At 53.3% G+C, this 12,491-nt stretch overlaps 1 protein-coding gene across 1 annotated transcript in view; it reads left to right on the top strand.

Annotated features, from left to right (window-relative positions):
• The window catches only part of CUX1 (cut like homeobox 1), an 804,986-nt gene that overhangs the window by 373,292 nt on the left and 419,203 nt on the right, over positions 1-12,491 (top strand). The window lies entirely within an intron of this gene.

Below are 12,491 nucleotides of genomic sequence, written 5' to 3'. Positions count from 1 at the left end.
ATCAGTGGCTTAGTTGAGAAGTAGGCAATTTGGTAGGCGTGTCTGTGTATATATGTCAATTCATCTGTTTTTGCAGTTGCCATCTTATATACTGCCTGATAGTCTTAGTTCATTTCTGTTTTATTATTGCTGTTCTTTTCATATTAATTTTAATCTGCACTCATTATAGCAAGAGCATCACAATGACGTCCTTTGGGCTGGACCACAGAAGGCAAAAGTAGAGACTAATAGACGATTCACCACTGGAGACGTGAGTCCAACAGTCTTTATTATATCAGAGATAACGACCCGACACAGGCCGTGTTTCGACGCTAAAAAGCGTCTGCATCAGGGGTCAATAAATACACCAAGTAATGAATGCAAAACGAAGAGTCCTACTTGTATATGTGTTGTCAACTCACTGATCACGTAGCACCAAACAGAATATGCTGGATACAAACTATCAGAGCATATTCTGTTTGGTGCTACGTGATCAGTGAGTTGACAACACATATACAAGTAGGACTCTTCGTTTTGCATTCATTACTTGGTGTATTTATTGACCCCTGATGCAGACGCTTTTTAGCGTCGAAACACGACCTGTGTCGGGTCGTTATCTCTGATATAATAAAGACTGTTGGACTCGCGTCTCCAGTGGTGAATCGTCTATTAGTCTCTACTTTTGCCTTCTGTGATTCGTCATCGTAGAGAACTTTTCCTGTTCTATATTTTGGACTTTGGGCTGGACCCACAGACAACTACTCCTTTTGAAACTGATATATATGTATTCTGAAACTAGTCATTACTTTTCACTGTTCAGACTCTCTTCCGGGGTCTGTGAGGGCTAGTTAATTCTGCTTGTAGTGGCCCAAGGATCCAGGAATCATGATCAGGAATAAAAACTAGCACATAAACAGATTTTTTTCTAGGACCCTTACAGATGGTCCTTCCTCTGCTTATGTGATGTTTGTAAAGCAATGTTGTTGTTTTTTTCTGATGGCCAGCAAATATAACTGAGCCATACAGTTTGTCATATGCAGTAATTTTGTACACACTACTGCCTCACAGCTTCTTGGGTTTTTCTGTTTCCATAATGAGGATGTTCTGTCGAGCCACATTTTAAGCTGCCAGGAGGTTTTTTTATTTTTTTGTAACTGAACAGTAACCACTCTGTTTTGTAATACAGTAGTATATCGAATTTTAATAAAAAAAGAACAGAGATTTCTTGTCATATTTTTTTGGGGGGGAAAATATATTAAGTCGGAAGCAAAAACACTGACATACACAAAGGGTATAACATAACTTCACTGTACAAGCATTACAAGAATGTCGCTTGCAAACGGTTAAATAACCTACATATACAACGAACTATGCAGGTAACTAGAAGAAAGCGAATTCTCCCCTGACTCAGTTTTGAATTGAAGTAACCCCCCCCCCCCCCACTGTCCACAACAACTTTAGGGAACAGCTCCTGCCACTAATTATCCTGTTAAGATCAATCCCCCCTTTCTCCCCCACCGCCTATCTATGAGGACTTTCACACCCTCATGATCAAAAGCAAACGCCGACGCTAGAGGCTGTTAGCGCCATACTAGCACCGGCGTTTGCTACCGCCCCATGATTAGAGCCCTCGAGCGCGTGAAACAACGCGCTCGAGGGCTCTTCGCGCAAGTAGCATGCAAATGCATGCTAAACAGGGCTCAGCGCATTCATCCCCAATGATCAGTGACCAGCACGCCAAGGATTGGGGAGGAATGGTGAGCTCTGTCCAGCATTCAGTTGCATGCTGGTAGGCCCCCATTCCCCTCCAGAGCAAACCTGCAAGGCTACCAACAGGGCCGGAGGTCCGGTGGACCTCTGGTCCCCCCGACGATCCCACCCCCCTCAGGTTCAGGGAGGGCTGGAGATCCGGTGGGTCTCCAGCCCCCCCAAACCCCACGAAATTGGTCCCTGGTGGTCTAGTGGCTGCCGGCAAATTCCCCTCCCACCCAGCGAGTGACCGGGGGGGCCCCCCCAGGTCGCTCGCTGGGTGGGAGGGGGTTTTGCCGGCAGCCACTAGACCACCAGTGACCAATTTCGGTGGGGGGGGGGGGGGGGGGCTGGAGACCCACCAGATCTCCAGCCCTCCCTGAACCTGGGGGGGTGGGATCGTCGGGGAGGGGGGGGGGGGGCTGAGGTCCACTGGACCTCCAGCCCCCGTTGCTCGGGCCTCGGGGCAGGGTGTTTGACAGGTTTGGGCTTTTGACAGCCCAGACCTGTCAAACAAGTGCGGGAGGATTGTGCTGAGCGCATCTACTTGCATTGTGTTAAGAGTCACATTATTTTAGGCATCTGCTGTATGAGCTGGTTTTTTCCAATCTATTACACACCACAAGTTTTCCGTGTTTTTAGAGCTGCTCCTTTCAGAAGGTTTCAGATTAGCCCCTGACGCAGCCCATGGTGGGTGAAACACGGCCTGTGTCGGGCAATTTGTTCACATACAGTATCTTCAATAAAATCTTTCTGATGTTATATTGATCTGCTGGCTTCTTTTTCCATATTGGATTTTGCAGATCGTTTGCCTTGTTGTTTTTTGGGACCCCCATTTGTAGTGATCAGTCCAGGGTGTTTCTGGCCATTTAATATCTGTTATTATTAGGTTCTGGTCTGTTGAAAGTTTGTGTGAGATAAGATCAAGTGTGTGCCTTTGACGTGGGTTGCTTGCATTTGTGGCCATTTGAGATCCCATAGGTAGAGGAATTCCTTACATTCTCGTGCGTTGATTGAGTTTGGGTCTTCTAAGTGAAGGTTGATGTCTCCTAATACTTGCACATTGGAGTTGGTTACACGTGTTTGAAATGAAGTCCATTAAGTTAGTCTGGCCTAAGTTCCAATTACCTGGAGGTCTGTAATTCATATATTCTCCGAGGACAAGCAGGCTGCTTGTTCTCACTGATGGGTTGACGTCCTCGGCAGCCCCCTCCATCGGAAAGTTTACTAGCAAAGGCCTTTGCTAGTCCTCGCGCGCCCATGCGCACCGCGCATGCGCGGCCGTCTTCCCGCCCGAAACCGGCTCGAGCCGGCCAGTCTTCTTTCGTCCGCACTCGGTACGGTCGTGTTACGCCGTTCGTGCCCCAGAGAGTCGACCTCGCGCGTCCTTTTCGACGTGTTTTTGTCCTTTTTTTTTCATTGAAAAAGTTCGGGAAGCGCTCCGGTAGTGTTCCGGAAGACCCTTTCGGGTTTTCTGCCCTTCCCGTATTTCTCAGTTTTTGCCCCCTAAGTTTTCTTTCGTTGTCGGGGTAGGCCTCTTTTGGCCTCGGTCGAGATTTTTCTCCCTCTAAATTTTGGTGCTTCAATTTTCGCCATTTCGGCTTTTCATTTCGCCGGCGTGATTTTTCCGCCCATGACATCGAAGCCTTCCAGCGGCTTCAAGAAGTGCACCCAGTGCGCCCGGGTAATCTCGCTCACTGATAGGCACTCTGCGTGTCTTCAGTGTCTAGGGGCCCAGCACCGCCCTCAGAACTGCAGTCTGTGTTCCCTGTTACAAAGGCGGACTCAGGTAGCGAGATTAGCCCAGTGGAACGTTTTGTTCTCGGGCTCTTCATCGGCACCGGAGGCATCGAGTGCATCGACGTCGTCAGCGTCCGGACCATCTTCCTTGGCTGCCGCTCCATCGACTGCATCGAGGCATCGGACCTCTGCATCGGCGCCGAGGCATCGGGCGACTGCATCGACGTCGGTGGTACCGAGACTTCGTCTGCTGATGTCGTCGGACGGAGGTGCATCGTCAGGAGTGCAGGTGAGGGCTGTCCATTCCCCTGCTGGTGGCGGTGAGCCTTCGGGTGGGTCTCCTCCTACCCTGAGGGCTCCTGCGGTACAGCCCCCCCGGGATCGACCCTCTTCGGTCTCGGCCCCGAGGAAGCGACGGATGGATTCTACGTCCTCCTCGTCGGTGCCGGGGAGCTCCGGTGACATGCTTCGGAAGAAGTCGAAGAAGCATCGACACCGGTCTCCTCCCCACGTCGGCACCGAGAGCTCTGGGTCGCCGAGGGATTCGGCACCCAGCAGGCATCGGCACCGAGAGGACCGCTCACCCTCTGTTCAGGAGGTGTCGATGCGCTCCACTCTGGACAGCCCGGAACAGCCTCCTCGCCCGGAACAGGTTCTGACGTCGACGCCTGCATCGGCCTCTCAGCCTTTCTCTGCAGCCGCTCTAAACGAGAGCCTCCGGGCCATTCTCCCAGAGATTCTGGGAGAGCTGTTGCGCCCTACCCCTCCGGTACCGGCGGTGCTTGCGCCTCCGGTACCGTCGAGCGAGCCCATCGCCCAGGTTGAGGTCCCCGACGTCGGTACCGCGTGCGGTGCCGACCGCGGCCACCTCCCAGGAAGGCTCCCCGACTACGTCGGCGGAGGGAGCTTCGCCGATGCGCGCGAGGGAGTCTACCTCTCGACGCCCCCACCGTGGACGGGGTTCCACCGAGTCGAGCAGGGCGAGGTTGCAGACACAGGTTCGTGAACTTATGTCTGACACCGAGGGTGAGGCCTCGTGGGAGGAAGAGGAGGACCCCAGATATTTCTCTGACGAGGAGTCTGAGGGTCTTCCTTCTGATCCCACTCCCTCTCCTGAGAGACAGCTTTCTCCTCCCGAGAGTCTGTCTTTTGCTTCCTTTGTCCGGGAGATGTCTACGGCCATCCCCTTCCCGGTGGTTGTGGAGGACGAGCCCAGGGCTGAAATGTTTGAGCTCCTGGACTATCCTTCTCCACCTAAGGAAGCGTCCACTGTTCCCTTGCACCATGTCCTGAAAAAGACATTGCTTGCGAACTGGACCAAGCCACTAAGTAATCCCCACATTCCCAAGAAGATTCAGTCCCAGTACCGGATCCATGGGGACCCAGAGCTGATGCGCACTCAGTTGCCTCATGACTCTGGAGTTGTGGATCTGGCCCTAAAGATAAGAGTTCTAGGGAGCATGCTTCGGCGCCCCCGGGCAAAGACCCTAGAACCTTAGACTCCTTTGGGAGGAAGGCCTACCATTCTTCTATGCTCGTGGCCAAGATCCAATCTTACCAGCTCTACACGAGCATACACATGCGGAACAATGTGCGGCAGTTGGCGGGCTTGGTTGATGCTCTTCCCCCTGAGCAAGCCAAGCCTTTTCAGGAGGTGGTCAGGCAGCTGAAGGCGTGCAGAAAATTCCTGGCCAGAGGAGTTTATGACACTTTTGATGTTGCGTCCAGGGCCGCTGCTCAAGGTGTGGTGATGCGCCGGCTCTCATGGCTGCGTGCCGCCGACCTGGAGAATAGACTCCAGCAGCGGATTGCGGACTCCCCTTGCCGTGCGGACAACATTTTTGGAGAAAAAGTCGAGCAGGTGGTAGAGTCTCTCCACCAGCGGGACACCGCATTCGACAAGTTCTCCCGCCGGCAGCCTTCAGCCTCTACCTCTACAGGTAGATGATTTTTCGGGGGAAGGAAGACTGGTCCCTATGCTTCTGGTAAGCGTAGGTACAATCCTCCTTCCCGACAGCCTGCGGCCCAGGCTAAGCCCCAGCGCGCTCGCTCTCGTCAGCAGCGTGCGCCTCAGCAAGGCCCCGCGGCTCCCCAGCAAAAGCAAGGGGCGAGCTTTTGACTGGCTCCAGCAGAGCATAGCCGACATCCAAGTGTCAGTGCCGGGCGACCTGCCGGTCGGGGGGAGGTTGAAAGCTTTTCACCAAAGGTGGCCTCTCATAACCTCCGATCAGTGGGTTCTCCAAATAGTCCGGCAGGGATACACCCTCAATTTGGCCTCAAAACCTCCAAATTGTCCACCGGGAGCTCAGTCTTACAGCTTCCAGCACAAGCAGGTACTTGCAGAGGAACTCTCCGCCCTTCTCAGCGCCAATGCGGTCGAGCCCGTGCCATCCGGGCAAGAAGGGCTGGGATTCTATTCCAGGTACTTCCTTGTGGAAAAGAAAACAGGGGGGATGCGTCCCATCCTAGACCTAAGGGCCCTGAACAAATATCTCGTAAAAGAAAAGTTCAGGATGCTTTCCCTGGGCACCCTTCTCTCCATGATTCAGCAAAACGATTGGCTATGCTCTCTGGACTTGAAGGATGCCTACACACACATCCCGATACTGCCAGCTCACAGACAGTATCTGCGATTTCAGTTGGGCACACGCCACTTCCAGTACTGTGTGCTACCCTTTGGGCTCGCCTCTGCGCCCAGGGTGTTCACAAAGTGCCTAGCTGTGGTAGCAGCGGCACTTCGCAGGCTGGGGGTGCACGTGTTCCCATATCTCGACGATTGGCTGGTGAAGAACACATCCGAGGCAGGAGCCCTGCAGTCCATGCAGATGACTATTCGCCTCCTGGAGCTACTGGGGTTTGTGATAAATTACCCAAAGTCCCATCTTCTCCCAGTGCAGAAACTCGAATTCATAGGAGCCCTGCTGGATTCTCGGACGGCTCGCGCCTATCTCCCAGAGGCGAGAGCCAACAACTTGTTGTCCCTCGTCTCGCGGGTGCGTGCGTCCCAGCAGATCACAGCTCGGCAGATGTTGAGATTGCTGGGCCACATGGCCTCCACAGTTCATGTGACTCCCATGGCCCGCCTTCACATGAGATCTGCTCAATGGACCCTAGCCTCCCAGTGGTATCAGGCCGCTGGGGGTCTAGAGGACGTGATCCACCTGTCCACGAGTTTTCTCAAATCCCTGTATTGGTGGACGATTTGCTCCAATTTGACTCTGGGATGTCCCTTCCAAATTCCTCAGCCACAAAAAGTGCTGACCACGGATGCGTCTCTCCTGGGATGGGGAGCTCATGTCGATGGGCTTCACACCCAAGGAAGTTGGTCCCTCCAAGAACGCGATCTACAGATCAATCTTCTGGAGTTGCGAGCGATCTGGAACGCTCTGAAGGCTTTCAGAGATCGGCTGTCCCACCAAATTATCCAAATTCAGACAGACAACCAGGTTGCCATGTACTATGTCAACAAGCAGGGGGGCACCGGATCTCGCCCCCTGTGTCAGGAAGCCGTCAGCATGTGGCTCTGGGCTCGCCGTCAAGGCATGGTGCTCCAAGCCACATATCTGGCTGGCGTAAACAACAGTCTGGCCGACAGACTGAGCAGGATTATGCAACCTCACGAGTGGTCGCTCAACTCCCGAGTGGTGCGCCAGATCTTCCAAGCGTGGGGCACCCCCTTGGTGGATCTCTTCGCATCTCGAGCGAACCACAAAGTCCCTCAGTTCTGTTCCAGGCTTCAGGCCTCCGGCAGACTAGCATCGGATGCCTTCCTCCTGGATTGGGGGGAGGGCCTGCTGTATGCTTATCCTCCCATCCCTCTGGTGGGGAAGACTTTGTTGAAACTCAAGCAAGACCGAGGCACCATGATTCTGATTGCTCCTTTTTGGCCGCGTCAGATCTGGTTCCCCCTTCTTCTGGAGTTATCCTCCGAAGAACCGTGGAGATTGGAGTGTTTTCCGACCCTCATCACACAGGACGAAGGGGCTCTTCTGCATCCCAGCCTCCGGTCTCTGGCTCTCACGGCCTGGATGTTGAGGGCGTAGACTTTGCCTCTTTGGGTCTGTCAGAGGGTGTCTCCCGCATCTTGCTTGCTTCCAGGAAAGACTCCACTAAGAGAAGTTACTTCTTCCATTGGAGGAGGTTTGCCGTCTGGTGTGACAGCAAGGCCCTAGATCCTCGCTCTTGTCCTACACAGACCCTGCTTGAATACCTTCTGCACTTGTCTGAGTCTGGTCTCAAGACCAACTCTGTAAGGGTTCACCTTAGTGCAATCAGTGCATACCATTACCGTGTGGAAGGTAAGCCGATCTCAGGACAGCCTTTAGTTGTTCGCTTCATGAGAGGTTTGCTTTTGTCAAAGCCCCCTGTCAAGCCTCCTACAGTGTCATGGGATCTCAATGTCGTTCTCACCCAGCTGATGAAACCTCCTTTTGAGCCACTGAATTCCTGCCATCTGAAGTACTTGACCTGGAAGGTCATTTTCTTGGTGGCAGTTACTTCAGCTCGTAGAGTCAGTGAGCTTCAGGCCCTGGTAGCCCAGGCCCCTTACACCAAATTTCATCATAACAGAGTAGTCCTCCGCACTCACCCTAAGTTCTTGCCAAAGGTCGTGTTGGAGTTCCATCTGAACCAGTCAATTGTCTTGCCAACATTCTTTCCCCGTCCTCATTCCTGCCATGCTGAACGTCAGCTGCACACATTGGACTGCAAGAGAGCATTGGCCTTCTACCTGGAGCGGACACAGCCCCACAGACAGTCCGCCCAATTGTTTGTTTCTTTTGATCCCAATAGGAGGGAAGTGGCTGTAGGGAAACACACCATATCCAATTGGCTAGCAGATTGCATTTCCTTCACTTACGCCCAGGCGGGGCTGGCTCTTGAGGGTCATGTCATGGCTCATAATGTTAGAGCCATGGCTGCGTCGGTAGCCCACTTGAAGTCAGCCTCCATTGAAGAAATTTGCAAAGCTGCGACGTGGTCATCTGTCCACACATTCACATCTCATTACTGCCTGCAGCAGGACACCCGACGCGACAGTCGGTTCGGGCAGTCAGTTCTTCAGAACCTGTTTGGGCTTTAGGATCCAACTCCACCCCCCGAGGGCCCTGTTTGTTCTGTTCCAGGCTGCACTCTCAGTTAGTTGGTAAATTTTTTAGGTCAATCTCATTAATGTCCTCGCCGTTGCGAGGCCCAATTGACCATGGTTGTTGTTTTGAGTGAGCCTGGGGGCTAGGGATACCCCATCAGTGAGAACAAGCAGCCTGCTTGTCCTCGGAGAAAGCGAATGCTACATACCTGTAGAAGGTATTCTCCGAGGACAGCAGGCTGATTGTTCTCACAAACCCGCCCGCCTCCCCTTTGGAGTTGAGTCTTCCCTTGAAGTGTATTGTCTTGCTACATACTGGACTGGCCGGCTCGAGCCGGTTTCGGGCGGGAAGACGGCCGCGCGGTGCGCATGGGCGCGCGAGGACTAGCAAAGGCCTTTGCTAGTAAACTTTCCGATGGAGGGGGCTGCCGAGGACGTCAACCCATCAGTGAGAACAATCAGCCTGCTGTCCTCGGAGAATACCTTCTACAGGTCTGTAATTCATATATTATGGTGGCTCTAGACAGCACCTTTTGATACTTTACATCATGGATTGCTGCTGGGATGCCTAGAATTGAGTGTAGTGGGTAGTTGCTGTCATGGTTTGGGTCTTTTTTTTTGAGTAGCAGATTTTTTTTCTAGTACTAACTATTCAGACTACATTTAGTTGGCTAGAATTTCATTCAGGAGTGCCCCAGGGTTCGGCTGTTTCACCTGTTTTGTTTAACATCTATATGCTATCTTTATGTAAGCTTCTAAAAGGTATGGGAGTATCTTACCAACTTTATTCCAACGACATCCACTTCTTCTTTCCTATTGAGAAATCTGTTAGGCATTTGATTGCTGCATCTTTTTTGCCAACAATGAAAAGCTGGATGTCGGCTAAGACTCAAATTCCATATCATCAAGCTGATCAATCCATAGACTGGTGGGTTGTGTCCATCTACCAGCAGGTGGAGATAGAGAGCAAACTTTTGCCTCCCTATATGTGGTCATGTGCTGCCGGAAACTCCTCAGTATGTTCTCTATCTCAGCAGGTGGTGGTCGCACACAGCAGCAGCTCTGGCTAGGCCTCCAAGCCTAATTTTTAGGTTTTGTTGAGTGCCTGGGGTTGAGGGCTCTTTTGAGCAAGTGCAAACCTGGTGGTGCCAGGTCCCTCCTTTTCTCCCCCCTCCCGCTGGCTCCGTTAAAAAAAAAAAAAAAAAAAAATTTTGAACGTCCTTAAAGGCGTTTATTTCGACGTTTATTTAAACGTTTATTGCAGCTACTCACTGGGACACCAGGTCGTTACAGCTCGGAGCGGACAGCAGGTAATTTTTACCTTTTTATAGCGGGCAGGGGGTTCCCCGATTTATCTCCACGTGTCATATGGCGTCGGAGGGCGAGGGCGTAAAGAGTCGCTCCCCGGATCGCTTGGGCGCTTCTAGAGGGGATGCGGGGGTCTTAAAGCCTGATTCGCCCTTGTTGGGTGACAGTTTCGTGGCCGATGAATGTCCTGGTCCTTCCTCCGGCGTGGCGATTTTTCCCGCCATAAACGCCCATCCCCCGCTCCTCGCCTCCGCCATCTTGGGCGGCCACGCGGCTCGGACGGCTTCTTCTTGGGCCGCCCTTGAGGTTGGAGACATTAATGCCATGAACGCCCTTAATTTGGGCGACGGCACAAAGCGGCTAAAGTTAAGCGCCGTTCTTCCCGCGCGGCTCCTTCGCGGAGTGTCGCGCCGGACGCCATTTTGGATGCGCAGCATGTCTCTCCCCCGCTCTTGCGAGCGCCGGTTGAGGGTGCGTCTAGGGCTATTGCCCAGGCTGCGGAAGTACACAGTCTGGGGGGTTTCTCCCCTGACTTTGTTTTGCTGCTGCATCAGGCCTTCCTTATGCAAAACGCTGCCCCTGCTCCCTCGTCTGGTTAAGAGGTTGAGGTTCCCAGAGGTAAACGCCCTCGGGTTGATTCCCAGGCCTTGGAGGACTTTGTCTCCTCCGATGTAGATGAGGGCAGCGTATCTGAGGTCTCCCAACGGTCCTTTGCGGATTCCTTGGAGGAGACGGATCCCCGCTCGGATGGAGCGGATGACCCCTCTGCAGCGCGGCTTTTTAGCTCAGAGGATTTGTCGAACCTGTTGGTACAGGCCATGGACACTTTGAAGATTTCCTCTCCGGAGGACGTCTCTCCCTCAGCCCCTGTTGGCTCTGCCATTATGCTGGGGACGAAGCGCCCGCCTAGAACCTTCCACGTGCATGATGCCATGCACACCTTAATTGCGGCTCAATGGGATGTCCCGGAAGCGAGCCTTAAAGTGGCTAGAGCTATGTCCCGCCTCTATCCTTTGACTGAAAGTGAACGTGAGGCCTATCTGTGGCCTACCGTGGATTCTTTAATCACTGCGGTGACTAAGAAAACGGCGTTGCCGGTGGAAGGTGGCACGGCCCTAAAGGACGCCCAAGACAGAAGATTGGAGGCGGCCTTAAGGTCGTCCTTTGAGGCAGCTGCTTTAAGTTTGCAGGCCTCAATTTGCGGCTCCTATGTGGCCAGGGCGTGCCTGACTATGGTGCAGCGGGCTTTCCCCTCGGATCTTTCCTTGAGGGCTGATTGGCCAGCCCTGGAATCGGGCTTAGCCTATTTGGCAGACTTGCTGTATGATGTCTTGAGGGCCTCATCGAAAGGCATGGCTCAGACAATCTCTGCGCGGCGGTGGCTTTGGCTGAAACATTGGTCTGCTGACCACGCCTCTAAATCCCGCCTGGCTAGATTGCCTTTTAAAGGCAAGCTGCTCTTTGGGGTCGAGCTGGACAAAATCGTGACCGATCTCGGCACGTCTAAGGGCAAGAAGTTACCAGAGGTCAGGGCTCGGGCTAGTACTCGCCCTGGTACCTCCAGAGGATGGTTTCAGGAAGCCCGTCGGTACCGCCCGGGCAGGTCGGGCTCCTCTGCCCCCTCTTCCTTCAAGAGGAACTTCTCCCCCAAGCAGCATTCCTTTCGCAGAGACCGCCGTCCCGGAGGTGCTCCCTCCGGTCCTCCCCCAGGATCTCGTACCCAATGACGGGGCCTTGGTCCACGCCCCAGTGCAGATTGGAGGACGGCTGTCCTCGTTTATGGGCGAGTGGACCACAATAACTTCAGACGCTTGGGTGCTGGAAGTCATCAGAGACGGCTACAAGCTAGAGTTCTGCCGACCCTTAAAAGACGGGTTTGTACTCTCTCCCTGCAAGTCTCCGGTCAAAGCTGTGGTAGTGCAGCAGACCTTGAACAATCTGATCCGCCTGGGGGCGGTCGTTCCGGTGCCAGAAAATCAGCTTGGCAAGGGATGTTACTCCTTTTTCTTTGTGATACCAAAGAAAGGAGGTTCTGTACGGCCTATCCTCGACCTCAAAGGGGTCAATTGGGCCTTGAAAGTTCGGCACTTTCGCATGGAGACCCTCCACTCTGTTATAGCGGCAGTGAAGGCAGGAGAGTTCCTGGCATCCTTGGACATCAAGGAAGCGTACTTGCATATTCCCATCTGGCCTCCTCATCAACGCTTTCTGCATTTTGCAGTACTGGGCCGACACTTCCAGTTCAGAGCCCTCCCGTTCGGGTTGGCTACTGCTCCGCGGACCTTCTCCAAAGTAATGGTGGTCATCGCGGCCTTCCTGAGGAAGGAAGGAGTTCAAGTCCATCCTTATCTGGACGACTGGTTGATCCAAGCCCCCTCTTATGCAGAGTGCGGCAAAGCTGTGAACCGGGTGGTTGCTCTTTTGAGCTCCCTGGGGTGGATCATCAACTGGGAGTAAAGCCAGCTGCGCCCGACTCAGTCCCTGGAGTATCTGGGAGCTCGATTCGACACCCAAGTGGGCAGAGTGTTCCTGCCAGACAATCGGATTGTCAAGTTTCAGGCTCAGGTGGACTAGTTCCTAGTAGCCTCTCCTATTCGGGCTTGGGACTACGTGCAGCTGTTGGGCTCTA

This window comes from Microcaecilia unicolor, chromosome 13, assembly GCF_901765095.1.
Source record: "Microcaecilia unicolor chromosome 13, aMicUni1.1, whole genome shotgun sequence".
Classification (NCBI taxonomy): Eukaryota; Metazoa; Chordata; class Amphibia; order Gymnophiona; family Siphonopidae; genus Microcaecilia; species Microcaecilia unicolor.
Note: the sequence above shows the minus strand (reverse complement) of the source record. Positions and strands in the feature narration are given on the sequence as shown.